This window comes from Heterodontus francisci, chromosome 37 (assembly GCF_036365525.1).
Source record: "Heterodontus francisci isolate sHetFra1 chromosome 37, sHetFra1.hap1, whole genome shotgun sequence".
Classification (NCBI taxonomy): Eukaryota; Metazoa; Chordata; class Chondrichthyes; order Heterodontiformes; family Heterodontidae; genus Heterodontus; species Heterodontus francisci.
Genome location: NC_090407.1, coordinates 30,760,727 through 30,777,585, shown reverse-complemented (window position 1 = coordinate 30,777,585; position 16,859 = coordinate 30,760,727). Strand labels below are relative to the sequence as shown.

Below are 16,859 nucleotides of genomic sequence, written 5' to 3'. Positions count from 1 at the left end.
AATTTCACAACGCTGACCTCAGACTGGTTAAGGAGACACATGATTGCTTGCCCTTTTCTCTTAGATTCCAGATACCCTGTAGAGGATGTCCTGCCATTTGCACCTCTCAGATCCAGCAACTTGCTGGGCAAAATACCACATAGGTTAAAAGGGCAAGGCAAGTTTAACTAATGGTGAGCACTATTTTTGGGCCAGTCCTCTACCTCTCTCAATTTGTGCCCCATGTCTCTTGCTTTGTCTCTCTCTCTTTTCTCTCATTGTGCCTCTCTGCCTTGTTCTCTCACTACCTGCGACTCTTTGTCTCTTTCTCCTCCGCCTCCTCTCCTTCCTGACCATTGATCAATCATGAAGCACATGATTCTGAATTCATTATCAAGACTCTCTGTGACAACAGGGCCCAAAATTACAAATTAAGCTCTACTGGAGCTGAGTCACACCTGCTGGGAATTTGCAATGGGTATCACACACATGCTTCCCACGATTTTCCATCCATTTATTTTAATGGACACATAAAAATGTGGCACACACCCACTATCCTTGATATATTCTCCTGGCAGGAGAGCAAATTCAGAAAATCACCCCTAATATGTCGCCCTTTTTCCACTGAGCATTACATTTTCACAGAGTCTTTTGGAGGCTCAGCAGTCACTTTGGAGCATGATGGCCTAGAGGTGAGTCTGGGCCCAGACTAGGCACTTCGCAAACAGCACGCGTCCAAATTGATGGGCTGCAGGGGTTGGGGACGGTAAAATTTCCAGTCAAGCTGCTTCATGAAACTAGGTTCCCCGTTGTTATTGCATTCCAGTACCCACAGTGTCAGAACCTGTATTTGCTCCACCCCCAGGGTCAGACTCGACTTGTTTACCCCACCCACGAGCATTTCTGATACACCTCAACCAGGTTGTCAGCTCTGACTGCTGTTACATAAAGAACACACCAGGTACAATGTGGCAACCCAAATGACCATCCTCCACAATGTAAAACCTATAACTTTCAAAGAACTACAGCTAAAACAAGTGTTGGGCAAATGTTACAATGGTAGTTTCAAGATACAGTAAACTTAGCTATGCAAATATAATATATCTGAAGTGTAATTTGCACAAATTCATCTCATGCTAGGCTCAGTCATTCATTCATCTTTTGTGAGAACCTTTTCATTCGTGGATGCAAGAAACTGACAATGAGACTAACTGCCTTGAACTTATAACTATGGCATTTTCAACGTCGTGAATGAAACTCACATACTCATTTATTTAAGACTGTATTAAATTCGTAACTGTAGAAAATTGACACATAACTACAAGTCAGCTGGTCTTGGGTGGGCTTTTGCTTTGTAGGGAATTCCAAGTTGCTGATGAGGTCATTCATTAATTGTAATGGGAGCAACTGGAAATTAAATGGAATTCTCATGTTGAATGTAATAAATTGACACGTGTTAGAAATTGACAACTTAATCCACCATATATGTGGATGTTGGCCAAATGAAGACTGGCTGACTTGAAATCGTAATTGTCGACTTTTGAAAGTCATGAATGAAATATTCACAGACCCATTCATTTGAGAACTCACATGCATGATGAGTATGCTAGGGGTTTTACTGCACTGTGACCGTGTTATTTTTCTCCCACCCTCAGTGTGATTAATACTATGGAATTTTAAAGAGCTTTCTGTACATTTCAGTCAGAAAGGGAATATGATGCATCTACTTTAGTTGCCATCTCTTGCAGTTGAGATAGATTCTTTCAGTCACTCAGCAATCAAATAGTGAAAGATGTTTTCTGAGATCTTGTCCTCAGCTGTGCCACTGGGGGAATCCCTTTGCTGGGCTCATCAACGCTCCTGGCCTAAAACTAATGAAGATAATCTCTGACTGCTTGACTAACCTCAAGAACTGCCTGTAGGAGCGAAAGTAGCTTACTCTAACTTTGTTGATTTCATAACACTGCGACCATCCCGACATTGAGTAATACTGCAAATGGTCAATCAGGACATCATTGGTTCAGTAACACACAATGGCCTTTTATGACATCACTGTCTTGGTAACACAGCATGACCTAATAGGATATCATTGGCTAAGAATCGGAATGTGGCCTATCATGACACCATTGGCTTAGTAACAGCGAGTAATGTAACAGGATATCATTGGCTGAGTCAGACGGAATGATCTAATAGGACATCATTGGCTTTCTAACATGGAATGATCTAATTGGGCATCAGTAGTTTAATGGAAACTTTGACACCATTCTAAGGGGGTTGGGGGTTACTCTGAGAGAAGGAGCATATTCATCCTATGGCTGGAACTGTAGTATTTATAGTGAATAGACAATCTATCTTGCTGACCTAAAGAACGGAGGGAGGTTACATCTTAAGGGCCTGAGTCTAATTAATTATGTGCATTTAAAAAAATTATTATCCGTACATTTTTGCCCCTTAGGCACATACATAAAGCTAATATATAGCCAGGAAAGAGCAATCGGATATGCATGTACACTTGAGGGAAGACAAACTGTGTTGACATGTGCCAAACAGACTCGCGTGCTATAGTTACAAGTTTAAGAGATTTGGGCCCAAGACCACACTTGCTGTTTGTTTAAGCAAAACCCTATGAACAGGTCACTCATCAGTCAAGGCCATAGGGATCCAATATAAGCAAATCCTTTTAAAAGGGGCCGCATCTGTACAGGTTGTCCATACTTTGAACAACATACAGGTATCTTAACCATCCTACAGCAGCATAATCAAAAAGAGGCCATGCTGATAGACTATAAGAATCCTGAGCCCCCTGTACAGCTACATACAAGGAGTGTAATGGAATATTGTCCTCAGTAAAACAAACTCGAACATTCCTGGCTTTTGCTGCTCTCATATGGAGTTTCAGCTCCTAATCTACACCAAATGAAGTGATGTTATCCTTCAGGCTAGGAAGATGATGTAATCTTATGTTTTCAATATGTTTTTTCCCAAAAAAACTGGGTTTAAATATGCTGATCTCCCATGGGTGTAATCGGAGTTAATCAAATGCAGTGGCACCCCATTACTACATACCCCATTCAATAAAGAAAACCAGCTAACATGTTTATAATGGGAACAGGCATCCTGAGTTGCACCATTGGGCATTTTAAGACTACGTTAACTAGAATAATTGGAAAGGTGCTTACAAAATCACACAGTAAGGAAGGCTGTATTCAGTTTTTTTAATACAGTTTTCAAGTCATTCCATCTGCCTACTCCAAGTTAGTATAACTCGTTTACAACTGGGTTCACGTTGGGTTCTTCCATACTCAGACAAACCCAGATATGACCATCAATTAGATAACTACCCTTTCACTTAACAATTCTCCAGATCATTGTTACAATAACTACAGTATTGTAATGAAAAAAAGTCCCCTTCCAGTCTGTCCTCTCGTACATCACCCATTCTTCATGTAATAAGCCCTGATAATGAGTGTCAGCAGGCTATTCGGCCATGTGTGGGGAAGTGGTGGTGTGGACTGCTTGGGGCCTGTTGTCATGCCTGAAGATTTTCTCATCTAACATTCATGTGCACAGAGTTTCCAGTAGTGGTCACGGGATAGCAATCAGAAATATGAGCTAATTATTTTATCTTGCTGACGCCCACATAATATAGCAGCATTTAGTATTTCCAGGGCCAATCTAGCACAGATTCAACAGACCTTACTGGTTCCTCTACTTTGCTGTATCTATGTGACTTAAACTAATCTTGCCCCTCCCAACTGCGCCAGTGCGATATTGCTGTACCAGCTATACATTCAGAATACGTTGGTGAATTTGGCACGAATTAATGTCTAATTATGTGCAAGTCTGTGCTGTGGGCTCATGCTGATTGGAAGTTGGGTTGAGAATAACTGAAGATCTCTGGACTCCTCCAGCTGGTAGAGAAAGGAGACTTTCATCCTACCAGTCTGGATTAGATTCAATCCTAAATCTCAGAGGCCCAAGAACAGTGCTCTAACCAGCAACATTGTCCAGTTTCCAGTTGAGTACATTTCTGGAACAAATTCATTTCTTTCAATGGTTATGTTTCCCAAAAATCAGAGAAGTAATTAATCCTCGGTCAGTTACTACCTCCAAAGAAGGAACTGGATTGTGAAAAGTGGTTAAAGATTATGGAGATAATTCTAGGTCTGTTTGATTCACATGGGAGTCAGGAAGAGAATAGAGAGGCCTTGAGTAGATTGGGAGATGGCTCTATGATTGAGGTAATAATAAATGTAAAGGAAGTGGTTTGATCAACTGAATGGGCTGTTATTCCTTATTTTCTTGAACACAAATTTATTGTGCAGCATTTAAAAAATATCTTAAGAATGACATTTGACTTTTCTCACCTGGCTTTTCATCGCAAATGGCCTTTAAGAATATAAATTACTTGTTCTATATGCCCTAATAATGAATTAAGCACCACTGAGGTAGTAATTAGCCCAGTGAGAGCATTAAAGGATGTGATAGCTTTGATTAGGTCTGAGTCTATGAGTAAATGCACGTACTGAGGCATGGTAATTTTGTTACATTAGTGGACAGGGTGCTCACGTTTGCCGAGGTTCCTAAAATTGCTCCTGTGAGTAGACAGGTCTAAGTCACATTAATGGGTGTGTCTTCCTTCAAGTGAATGGAAGGGATTGCTGATGCTTTCTGCTGTTGGCAGGAATTCTTGCAGCAAAAGGAATTGCTGTCTGCACTATGCTGTGGCCAGAGTCAGAAATACTCAGGAGCATTAGTGTTTCTGGAGCTTATTAAGTATCAGTCCTGCCGTATTCCTTCTTTCTCCTGGGCTTGTGTTCCTTCTGCAACAAGGCCCAATGAGCACCTGTGTGTTGCTGAGTATGTCTTTCCAATGAGAACAGGTGCATTGTTTTGTGATGGAGCACAAGCACTGCTTTGAAAGTTGTTGGTGTCCCATGTGATTATTTCCAACACCCGCTTGACCCTCTATCGTGTCATCAGTTTCTCTTCCAACCAGTATTTTTCCTCACACCATCATCCACGATGATTTACTTTATCTCACCTGCGAATCGGCCCTTTCTAAACTTAACGTTTTCTGTCCCGATGTGCTAAGCATCAGCATAGCCCGGACCTTATGTTGACCTTTGCTTTACAGTAATCATTATTGCACCCTTTTCCCCAGTGCTATGCTTACAAGAGTCCTACTGGTAACGGTCAGGTTCTGGCTGCAGTGGGTCCAGACGTCTTGCAAGAACAGGAGTCCCACCTACAGTATACATCAGCCAGAATTGCTTGACCACGGCATGACTTGGGGAAGGCCCTCTGGCCATTTGCACCATTTCTCTGGGAGTTTCACCGATCTCCTGCTGAACTAATGGCAGCAGATGGGGTGACCTTCTGCAGAAATCCATGGCCATGATATATTATACCTCTAAACATCTAGGAAGTGTTGTGTATGTACACCTTTAAGAGGTGTGGCTACAAGATCATGTTAGACATGCAAGAGCTCTGAGGTAACACACCACAGGATTCTGAGTATTAGGCAGTCTTGAAGAAAAACCTGTACAATAAACGTCTCGATGTACTAGCTGCTGTCTTCAGAATCATTATCAGCTTGTAAAGTGTCTAGTTCTTCAAAAGACCCACCAGTGCCAATGTGTTGCATCTTTGAGTCTTCAGTAATCCCACCTCTGACACCATATTGCATGTTCCTTGAACCCCTGTGTTAGTAGAGACTGTACACAAAGACTGACCATTCCAGATGGGATCAGTAACACAATATTGCTGTTTCTTTCTTGAGTACTGAGAGAGGAGCTAGTACACTCAGAATCACATGGTGTGTTACATCATAGCTTTTACATGAATAACATGATCTTGTAGCCACACCTCATAAAGGAGTACACACACAACAGAAACGACAGGATTCACTTTGAAACCGATTATTTAATATCGGAGATCTTGCTGCTTAGAAAATTCTTGCAGTATGACCAACTTAATAAAATGCATTCACTGCAAATTAAAGTTGTTAATCACACTCGGTTGACTCCTGTGCCAAATTGAGGTGGATGGGGTGGGGGAGGGAGGTGGTAGAGAGTATAACAAAATGAAAGTAATGAATACTGAAACACAGCCAAAATATCCATTGGAACTGGCCAAATTTGAACTGGCAAGCGAAAATACTTGTAAAATATATACCCATATCACAGTCATTTAAGGCCCTTCTGGGTAAGTGAAGATAGCATTTGTCTTCAATCATCTCTACCCAACCCGCAGGGATGAGGTTATCCCAACTGTTGTTAGGCCAAGGATTTTAGTGATGAATCCCTCTGAAGGGCGGCCTTTAGCTGCACCTGCACCCAGGCAGGTTAGGGAGGGCCTGTAGGACTGCCTAGAGCACTGGCCCCACTCCCACTCCTGGCCTGCCTCTGGGTGCCCACCTCTAGGCAGTTAAACTGCCCCCGTCGCATCAGGAAATGGGAGGTCGACTGGAATATCCCAGTTGGCCTCCTTTTAACTATGGTTAACTAGGCTCTTAATGAGCCTGACTGGCTTCCCACTTTGTGGGAATGGGTAGCCCTGCTGGCCCTGAACCCACCTTGGCAAAAATGGCCAGTGCCAGGAATGGGGTCGGGAAACCATTATGTCCGCCGGCGCCAGTATGTTTGGATCCCGTCTGCCTCTGTTCCCGATCTTGGGTGGGCCAGAAAATTCAGCCCGATGTTTCTGCCACATTTCCAGTGGACATGTTTAACTTGCTGACCTCTTTAAAGAGTTGCGTGACTATATAGAGCTGGTCAGTATGATGTTGAGGGTAGTCATCTGGTGTTTTTGTGAGAGTTGAACAGTCACTGCTTTCTGTGCACCAGTGTGGGTAAAATACATATCTTTCTTATACTTAATCATAAGTCCCACATGCCCGAGCAGCTATTATATTTGATACAATTAAATTTGCTTCCAAAAAATTTTGTTTGTCTACTTTTAGGAAAAGCTGCTTATTTAGAATTGGCTCAGAAATTTCTGGCCCTGCATAAGTCGTTCTAATGCCAGTTTCCCATAATCATTCAGCGAGATCGTCCACTATTCAAAGACACGTAGTGATGTTGTGAAATCTATCACGTGTCACAAAAGCATGACTAACTTCCTAAAGAGTGTGGTCCAATACACCAGCTGATTAGTCTGAACATCTAAAGTTTGGGGAAACTGAACTACAAGGAAAGGCTCAAGTGCATGATTTATTATTGTTGGAGAAAGGAAAACTAAGGGATGTGGTCCAGGCCTCTAAAATAATGAAGATAGAGATTATGCAGAAGAAAACAAGCTATTTAGCAATGGGTTACAGGCACAGAACTAAAGGGCACAAATACAAAATGTATAAATCTCAGGCGTTTGAGTTTAGAACAGAATCAGTGACCATCTGTGAGATGCTCTTCCTGATGTCCACAGGAGTAAATTGTGGGTTGAATTAATACTTTTAAGGAGTTGATCAATATCTATTGAGGAGCGGGTTTGCAGGTTATAGCGATACTCTATATTTTGTTACAAAAGTGCTTCCATTTTTTAATATTTTATTTTTTGAGGACTTGTTTTAAAACTGAAAAGATTCCATGGATGTGTTTTTTTTAACCCAAGTTCACTAAAAGGATACTTGAGATGTTATTTGAATGTGCTTTAAGCTCAATAAACAACAGAATCCTTGGTGACCTAGGGAAGATGTTTATAGAGAGGCCACATGTCAAGGTTTATGGAGGTCAAAAGATTGACGTTCTGTTTGGGGAAGATATTGTTTTCAGTTCAGTTGGGGTGTGAACTGTTTTGAAGACAGTTGGTGTTTTATCTGCCAAGGAAAAAGAAACCACCCAACTCACCTCTTTCTCTACTTCTTTGAAGAAACCTGTAAGGATCCAGTGTGGGAGAACTAAAATCCCTGGTGCTGCATCCCTCCTGAGATGCTAGAAAAACCTACCAGATTAATTCTCAACACCGTCTAAAAAGAACCTTTTTAGAAAATATCCCAGTGACTCATCTCCGTTTACCCGGCCACCAGACCAAAACGGATAACTGACTTCCTTCCATATCTTCTCTATTTACTTCAAGAATGAGGAAGTATTTGGTCAAAGTTCTTTTTTCTGGTCTTTTTTTGTAACAGATCTCTGCAGAGAGAATTTCTGAATTTTTTTCAGTGTGTGTGTGAATGTGTGGGGGGAATTTAAAAAGGGAACTTTCATATTTCAATATGTGTGTTCATGCTTTGCTTTGTTACTGGATAAGTCTTGTTTGATAGTAAACTGATAATTTTATTGTTTATTAAAGAAACCTCGTTGGTGTATTTTATTTTGGGATAAAGAGTAGAATATATGACTGACCGAATCGTTAACATTTTTTAAATATATGTTGTGACCTGCGGAGAAGTGGGACTAGAAAAGACAGTGCACTTCTCCCACCTCAGTCACAACATATAATTGGAGGCTCTGTGCAGGATAACCCAAAAGCCAATGATGTGCAATTGTAATGGGGGAATAATAATTGAAAAGAGGAAAAGTAAAAAAAAACAGATTTCTTGTGCATTACAGTAAAGTTTATGCGACTAGAATATCTTTGTCAGTTGTTATGACCTTTCTGGGGAAGGAAGATGCATCCCTTAGTGATTTGAGAAACTTAACCAAGGTTAGACTAAAGGAATTGGCAGAAAAGTTGGTGAGTTAAAACCAGGAGCTAAGAAAGCAGATATAATTGAGGTAATAGCACAGCATTTGAAATTGGAAGAAAAGAGTGAACCAGATGGTAGTGCAGTTGAATTATCTTGGATTCTGTTGGAATTGGAAGTAGAAAAACTTAAGCTTGAAAAAGAAAAAGAAATGGGAAAACTTAAGCTTGAACAGGAAAGAGAATTGACAATGAAAAAACATGAACTTGACAGAGGAAAGGGCAAAAGAAAGAGCATTTCAAAGAGAAAGAGAAGAAAGGAAATTCAAAATTAAAAAGCTGGAACTAAGTCAAAAGAGTAGCCTTGGCTCCAAGGAAAATTCTGGTGAGGAAAGATCTGACTCCAGCCCAGAACCCTGTGGAGAGCTGTTTAAATTTGTACAAGCCCTTGATAAGTTTGAGGAAAGGGACATAGAGGCATTTTTCCTTTCTTTTGAAAAGATAACCGAACGGATGAAGTTGCCGAAGGAAAGCTGGACACTGCTTATGCAAAGCAGGTTGATGGGCAGAGCTCATGACGTTTGTGCTATGCTTTCTGAGGAGGCGTCAGCAGGTTATGAGATGATAAAAAAAGGCTATTCTTGCTGCTTATGGATTGGTCCCTGAAGCGACAGGAAGAAATTTCGGAACCTCTGGAGACAGCCTGGGCAGACTTATATAGAAATTGAGAGGGTTAAAGCAAATTAATTTTGATCATTGGATGCAGGCACTAACGGTAGAGACCACGCATGAGACTCTTAGGGAAATAATTCTCCTGGAAGAATTTAAAAATTCACTCCTTCCATTAGTAAGAACCCATGTAGAGAACCAGAAGGTTTCAACAGTCAGACAGGCAGCGAAAATCGCTGATTACTGAGTTCCAGCTTTTTAACTTTGAATTTCCCTTCTCTTTCTCTTTGAAATGCTCTCTCTTTTGCCCTTTCCTCTCTGTCAAGTTCAAGTTTTTTCATTGTTACTTCTCCTTCCTGTCCCATCAAACACTCTCACAGAAGGTACAGCATGGGTTAGATACAGAGTAAAGCTCCATCTAAACTGTCCCTGGAGCGTGGCATTAACCCAAGTCACTCACACACCCAGGTCAGGCTCAAGACTCACCTGCCTCAGTCACTGAGATGCTCCTGTGTTACTTGCACAGCCCAATTTCCAGGCTCAGGGGATTCTCAAATAAATAGTTTCCAATGTGCAGCACTAAAAGTTGGAAGAAATAATTAGTGGGCAGCGATTATTTGACATAAAACATGTTTATTTTGAAAATTATGAAAGACATAAAGATGGCTTGTGTTGTCATTGGCTCAGAAGAAGGAGAGAAAGTCATTGGAAAAGTGCTGAAGAGTCTTGGGGCCAAATGTTCAAAATATTTGTGTGTTGTGAACACCTTTTGTATGAGAATGCTGCTCCATGATTAGACACTGTGTCTTGCGCTGTCAGCTTTTAAAAGCATGATTCCATGCTCCACTTATGTTGTATTCCAGTCAAAGAGTGGAAGGGAACCATTTTACCACTGCGAGAAGCTATATGGGGAACAAACCTACATTTCCAGAGTGCATCACAACATCGCAAAGCACTTTACAATTCACAGGCTACTTTTTGAAGTGCAGTCACTGTTCTTGTGTAGGCATATGCCGAAGCTAATTTGCACCCACAAGGTCCCACAAACAACACAGGAACAATAATCGGATCCTGTTGGTGTTGGTTAAATGGGGAATGTCAGTTAGGGCAACTCACTGCTCTTCGTCCAGTAATGCCATGGGACCATCTACTACACTTCCCACCTGATTTGGGCAGGCATGCTGACTTGGCATGCAGAGGGGGCCTAGGGGCTAAAATGTCGCATTGCCTAAGTCGGGCGTATTTGGTGTCATTGCACCCTTCCACCCACTCGAATCCCACTGCTGGTTAACATTCATTCTTGTGTCAAAATTCAAGTCTGATTGGATAGAGAATTGAAACGATATGAGAACAAGGTGGGTAAATGTGATTTCTAAGTATTTTCTTACACAGAGGGCAAATGCCAATATGGACCTGTTTGGCTGAATGGTTATCTCCGTGTTGTAGCTTCTCTCTCTGTAGGCTGTGCAGCATTCTCCTGGAGCTTGTTTGATTGTCTTAGAGGGGCGATAAGAAATTTCCCAGAGGTTTTTCTTTCTCCTGAATTGGCCACTTCACTCTTATCCTCCCTCCCCCAGGAGATTGCATGGCTTGCTTGTGTTGATGTATGAAGCTGCAGCATGACTTGTTGGGGCAGGCTTGATAGATTTGTAATGGGTTTGTCACCTTTTGGAGCTGGGATTGATTTTGATTAATGCAATAAAAGTTTCCTCTGTTGGTTTCAAGGATGGTCCATGAAATGACATTTGAGCAAATGTCCACAGCAAAATGTGTGCTCCTAACTTGGCACTAAATTGGCAATGTCACTCCAAGGTCACAAGATGGCTGGTGGGTGGGTGGCGGGTGTGGGGGGGGGGGGGGGTGGCAGGGTGGTGGAGAAATGGAAAATTTGCACACTTGCTGCAGTCAGAGACATTCCTGTGAGGTTGAGGCACAGACACTGTTGGGGAAAAGCAGAGAGAACTGTACTCTGCAGCTGCCTGTGCTGTATCTGCCCTGGGAGTGCTAGATGCTGACTTCTGATCCTAAAATAGCACATCCAGTTTCCACTGCACCATAAGCACAAGGTTGGGAGGGGAGTGGGGAGATGGGAAATGCTTAAAGATGTTCGTCCCACAGAGGTTGTAGCTCGCAGAATTTATAGCTTCTCAATGGCAGTGGGAGTGATGCAGGAAGCTCTGCCCTGATCATTATTCCCTCATTGACTTATTAGTTTGTCACCTACTGCTGGATCCAAGCAAAAGAGCTGAAAATAAAATGTGCTGGCAGGAGACAGCATGACCACAATTTAAAAACTATGTCCCTAATGTAAGTAAAAGATGCCTGGTGCTTTTCTGACACCCTCTCACCTGTCAGTCAGAAGCTTGTGGAGTCAAGTGCTATTCTTGGACTTCATCATGTAGAATCATACATTACAGAAGGAGGCCATTTGGCTCATCAATAGTGCTCTCCAGTTAGTCCCACTCTTTCCCCATAGCCCTGCAATTGTTTTCTTTTTAGGTATATACTTGTTCCCTTTTGAAAGTTACTGTTGAATCTGCAATCAACTCCTTTTCAGGTACTGCATCCAAATCATCATAACTTGTTGAGTAAAAAAAGTCTCTTCTGCAAACCAAGCTGAACATTATATTGAACCTCCCATCTATAGGACCGAGATTAAATCAGAGTTTGGTCTGCTTGTTCCAGTTGTTCAAGAGGATGGTAAATCTCGCCGGGGCATTTTCTGAGGAAGTCAGTGAGGTGTCCAGGCCACGATTCCTCCCTCAACTGGCATCTCCAAAATCAGAGAAGCAGAGTTAACGTTTCAGGTCAGTGACCTTTCATCAGAACTGGTAAAGGCTAGAAATGTAATGGGTTTTAAGCAAATAAAGTGGGGGTGGGGCAAAAGAGAACAAAAGGGAACAATAGGACATAGAGTCACAGAGAATAATTGACAAGGAGGTCATGGGGCAAAGGCAAAGAGTGTATTAATGGTGTGGTGAAAGACAAAGCGTTAGTGCAGACAGGGTGTCAAATGCCAGAATAATGAAAGCCTGAGCCAAAAGCACAGAGAAAAACAGTGGGCAGATACATGGTGAAAAAAAAGAATGATGAAACAAAATAAAATAAAATGAAATAAAAATAAAAAATAAAAAGTAAAAATAAAAAAGAGGGGGTGGGGGGAGGGGGGGGGGCAGTCATGTTCTGAAATTATTGAACTCAGTGCTCAGTCCGGCAGGCTGTAGTGTGCCGAATCGGTAAATGTGATGCTGTTCCTCGAGCTTGCGTTGATGTTCACTGGAACACTGCAGAATCCCAGGACAGAGGTGTGAGCATGAGAGCAGGGGGGAGTGTTGAAATGGCAAGCAACCGGAAGCTCAGGGTTATGCTTTCGGACTGAGCAGAGGTGTTCTGCAAAGCGGTCACCCAGTCTGCATTTGGTCTCCCCAATGTAGAGGAGACCACATTCTGAGCAGCGAATACAGTATACTACATTGAAAGAAGTACAAGTAAATCGCTGCTTCACCTGAAAGGAGTGTTTGGGGCCTTGGATAGTGAGGAAAGAGGAGGTAAATGGGCAGGTATTACACCTCCTGCGATTGCAGGGGAAGATGCCGTGGGAAGGGGAAGAGGTGTCAGGGGTAATGGAGGAGTTGACCAGGGTGTCGCAGAGGGAACAATCCCTTCGGAATGCTGACAGAGGAGGGGAGGGGAAGATGTGTTTGGTAGTGGCATCACACTGGACGTGGCGGAAATGGCGGAGGATGATCCTTTGGATGCGGAGGCTGGTGGGGTGGAAAGTGAGGACAAGGGGGACCCTGTCGTGGTTCTGGGAGGGAGGGGAAGGGGTGAGGGCAGAGGTGTGGGAAATGAGCCGGACACGGTTGAGGGCCCTGTCAACCACAGTGGGGGGGAATCCTCGGTTAAGGGAAAAGGAAGACATATCAGAAGCACTGTCGTGGAAGGTTGCATCATCAGAACAGATGTGTCGGAGACGGAGAAACTGGGAGAATGGAATGGAGTTCCCAACAGCCTCCACATCCAAAGAAACATCCTCCGTCATTTCTGCCACGCCCAGCGTGATGCCACTACCAAACGCATCTTCCCCTCCCCTCCCCTGGCAGCATTCTGAAGGGATCTTTCCCTCTGCGACACCCTGGTCAACTCCTCCATTACCCCTGACACCTCTTCCACTTCCCACGGCACCTTCCCATGCAATCGCAGGAGGTGTAATACCTGCCCATTTACCTCCTCTCTCAATATCCAAGGCCACAAACACTCCTTTCAGGTGAAGCAGTGATTTACTTGTACTTCTTTCAATGTAATATACTGTATTCGCTGCTCACAACATGGTCTCCTCTACATTGGGGAGACCAAACACAGACTGGGTGACTGCTTTGCAGAACACCTCCGTTCAGTCCGCAAGCATAAGCCCGAGGTTCCTGTCGCTTGCTATTTCAACACCACTCCGCTCCCCAGCCCCCCACTCCCCCACCACCTGCTCTCATGCTCACATCTCTGTCCTGGAATTGCTGCAGTGTTCCAGTGAACATCAACGCAAGCTTGTGGAACAGCACCTCATTTATCGATTCAGCACACTACAGCCTACCGGACTGACCATTGAGTTCAATAATTTCAGAGCATGACTGGCCTCCCCTTTTTATTTTTAACATTACTTTTTTTTAATTTCATTTTGTTTTAGTTTGTTTCATCATTCATTTTTTTTTTACCATATGCCTGCCCACTGTTTTTCTCTGTTTGTGCTTTTGGCTCAGGCTTTCATTATTCTGGCATTTAACACCCTCTCTGCACAAACACTTTGTATTTCACCACATCATTAACACACTCTTTGCCTTTGCCCCATGACCTCCATGTCAGCTATTCTCTGTGGCCCTATCAACACCTTTCCTTTTGTTCTCGTTTGCCTCACCCCCACTTTATTTGCTTAAAACCTATTATATTTCTAACCTTTGCCAGTCCTGATGAAAGGTCACTGACCTGAAACATTAACTTTGCTTCTCTCTCCACAGATGCTGCTAAACCTGCTGAGTATTTTCCAGCACTTTTATTTCATTCCTAATCTGTCCAGCTCAGTTCCACACTTGGAAAATACACAATTGCCAAATGTTTTAGAATAAAAATTAGTTTCTCATCCTATGAATCATGCCTCAGGTAAGCTGCTATGCCTCTTGATTTCAAAATAAAGAGCCTTTTTCCATTGCTAACCTTCAAACAAATGAAACTATTTAATATAGCTAATCAGCTCATATTTAATAAACCTCAATCTGCATTAGATACATTAAAAAAATAATTAATCAATGAGATTGAGGGGTTCCAAAAGACTTTGCTACATTTTTATTAAATTCATAACAGTGTTGTTCGACATCTTGAGGACACCATGCTAGGTTTAATAACCAGGACACAATTTATGCTTTCCTCTCTCCAGCTAGTTCAGGAGGGTCACATATCATCCTGATGGTTTAATTAATCCAGCTGCACAGAAACAGGGCTGAAATTCAGGAACTGTTTGAGATATGTTAAAAGGTCCATTGAATCTACCTCCTGTCACGTTTTAATCTCTCAGCTTTCCTTTTCTCCTGTGAGAGGCAGAAAAGTGGTCATGTAACAGGAGGTGGCTACGTGACAATCAGATCAGAGATAAGAAACTCCAGTGTTTTTTATCTGTTCTTGAGAAACCTCGCTAAAGTCTCATAAAACAGGACATTTCCACGGTTGAACTGAGCAAGAGGGAAAGCAAGGTCAATCAAGTAGTAGTGATTGGATGACACCAAGCTTGGGTTTTCAAAGCCTATAGATTATAGGCCTATAGATTATAGATGGCTTGGCCATGTGAGCCGCATGGAAGATGGCAGGATCCCCAAAGACACATTGTACAGCGAGCTCGCCACTGGTATCAGACCCACCGGCCGTCCATGTCTCCGTTATAAAGACGTCTGCAAACGCGACATGAAATCGTGTGACATTGATCACAAGTCGTGGGAGTCAGTTGCCAGCATTCGCCAGAGCTGGCGGGCAGCCATAAAGACAGGGCTAAATTGTGGCGAGTCGAAGAGACTTAGTAGTTGGCAGGAAAAAAGACAGAGGCGCAAGGGGAGAGCCAACTGTGCAACAGCCCCAACAAACAAATTTCTCTGCAGCACCTGTGGAAGAGCCTGTCACTCCAGAATTGGCCTTTATAGCCACTCCAGGCGCTGCTTCACAAACCACTGACCACCTCCAGGCGCGTATCCATTGTCTCTCGAGATAAGGAGGCCCAAAAGAAAGAAAGATTATAGAAGGAAGGGAGGTAAGGAATTCTACAGTTTTGATGATATTTGAAGGAATGAATAGAAGATGACTTAACCTCCATATTAATACAGTGAGGATTCAGGGTTTTGGGACCATAGGGCATGAGTAGGCAATTCAGCCCCTTGTAACCATTCATTAGATCAGTCCTGATCTGTACCTCAACTTCAATTAGCCACTTTAGCTCCATATCCTTTAATATCCTTGTCTAACAAAAATCTATCTCAGTCTTGAAAGCTTCAATTGTGCCAGTATCCACAACCATTTGTGAACAGGGTTCCAGATTTTGACTAGACTTTATCATAAAAGTGCTTCCTGATTTCTTTCCTAAATGACCTGGCTCTAATATTATGTCCCTTCTTCCTTGATTTTTCCCTTAAGAGGAAATAGTTTCTCTATCTACCATATTGAATCCTTTTAACATTTAATGCTAAAATCTAATTGCAAACTTCAGATGGAAAAGTTTTTTCCATTTAAAGAAAGAAGGATTTTACTCATTTTAGCCTTCTAAACACTGCAGTGTCATATTTAAAAGGCTAAAACAAATAGAATCCTTTTTACTTTAAAATCGAGAGAAAATTTCTATCCAAACTTTGCAATTAGATTTTAGGATTAAATGTTAAGAGGATTCAATAGAGTAGATACAAATATCAAAACTTGTCCTTGCTTCCTGTCCACACTTGTCCAATCAGGGGTCAGTGTATATTGATCATGAGTGGAAACTCTGGGTAACTTTCTCCTTCTCTTGGACCATTGACGGTCAAGACCAATTTTACTGCCCCCTATTGCCAGTCAGCTGATTTAGCAAACTCAGTACAGGCCAGTTTTCAATTTAGTATCTTCCTGGGCAGGGCATGACCAACTGAGTCATTGGGGCATCCACTGTGGATTCAATGTTGTCCATAGTTCTAAGGTGCCTTAATGTTTGAAGTAAAGGAAGAAAAGAGCTGTGGTGAGAAACCAGGGCAGCAAGATTAATATTAGATTTTTTTATAGCAAAGAACTGGCACAGATGTGATGGACCAAATGGCCTTCTTCTACAGTTCTAGGTGCTTTCAAAAGGAGCCGAGTGCAAGAGTTATTTAAATGATTAGCATGGATCTTGGTGAATCTAAATTAATCTGAATTCTGATTCCTGGGCACAATTCTGTGGAATCCATCAAATTAGGTGAGCAAACCGTGAATCCATTCAATCACAAGGAGAGAGTTCAACTCTATCAACATTTAGTCAATTAATGTTTGGATTTGGTGACTTTTCGTGGAATTCTCCATTTCATGAACTCTGAATACTTTTGAAAGCC

The 16,859-nt window shown here is 42.3% G+C and overlaps 1 long non-coding RNA gene across 1 annotated transcript in view; it reads right to left on the bottom strand.

Moving 5' to 3' along the window:
- LOC137352231 (uncharacterized) overlaps positions 1-16,859 on the bottom strand; it is a 69,126-nt gene that overhangs the window by 30,895 nt on the left and 21,372 nt on the right. The window contains exon 2 of the long non-coding RNA XR_010969653.1: positions 9,760-9,852. This is a non-coding gene — a long non-coding RNA (uncharacterized lncRNA). The remainder of the gene's footprint in view (positions 1-9,759; positions 9,853-16,859) is intronic.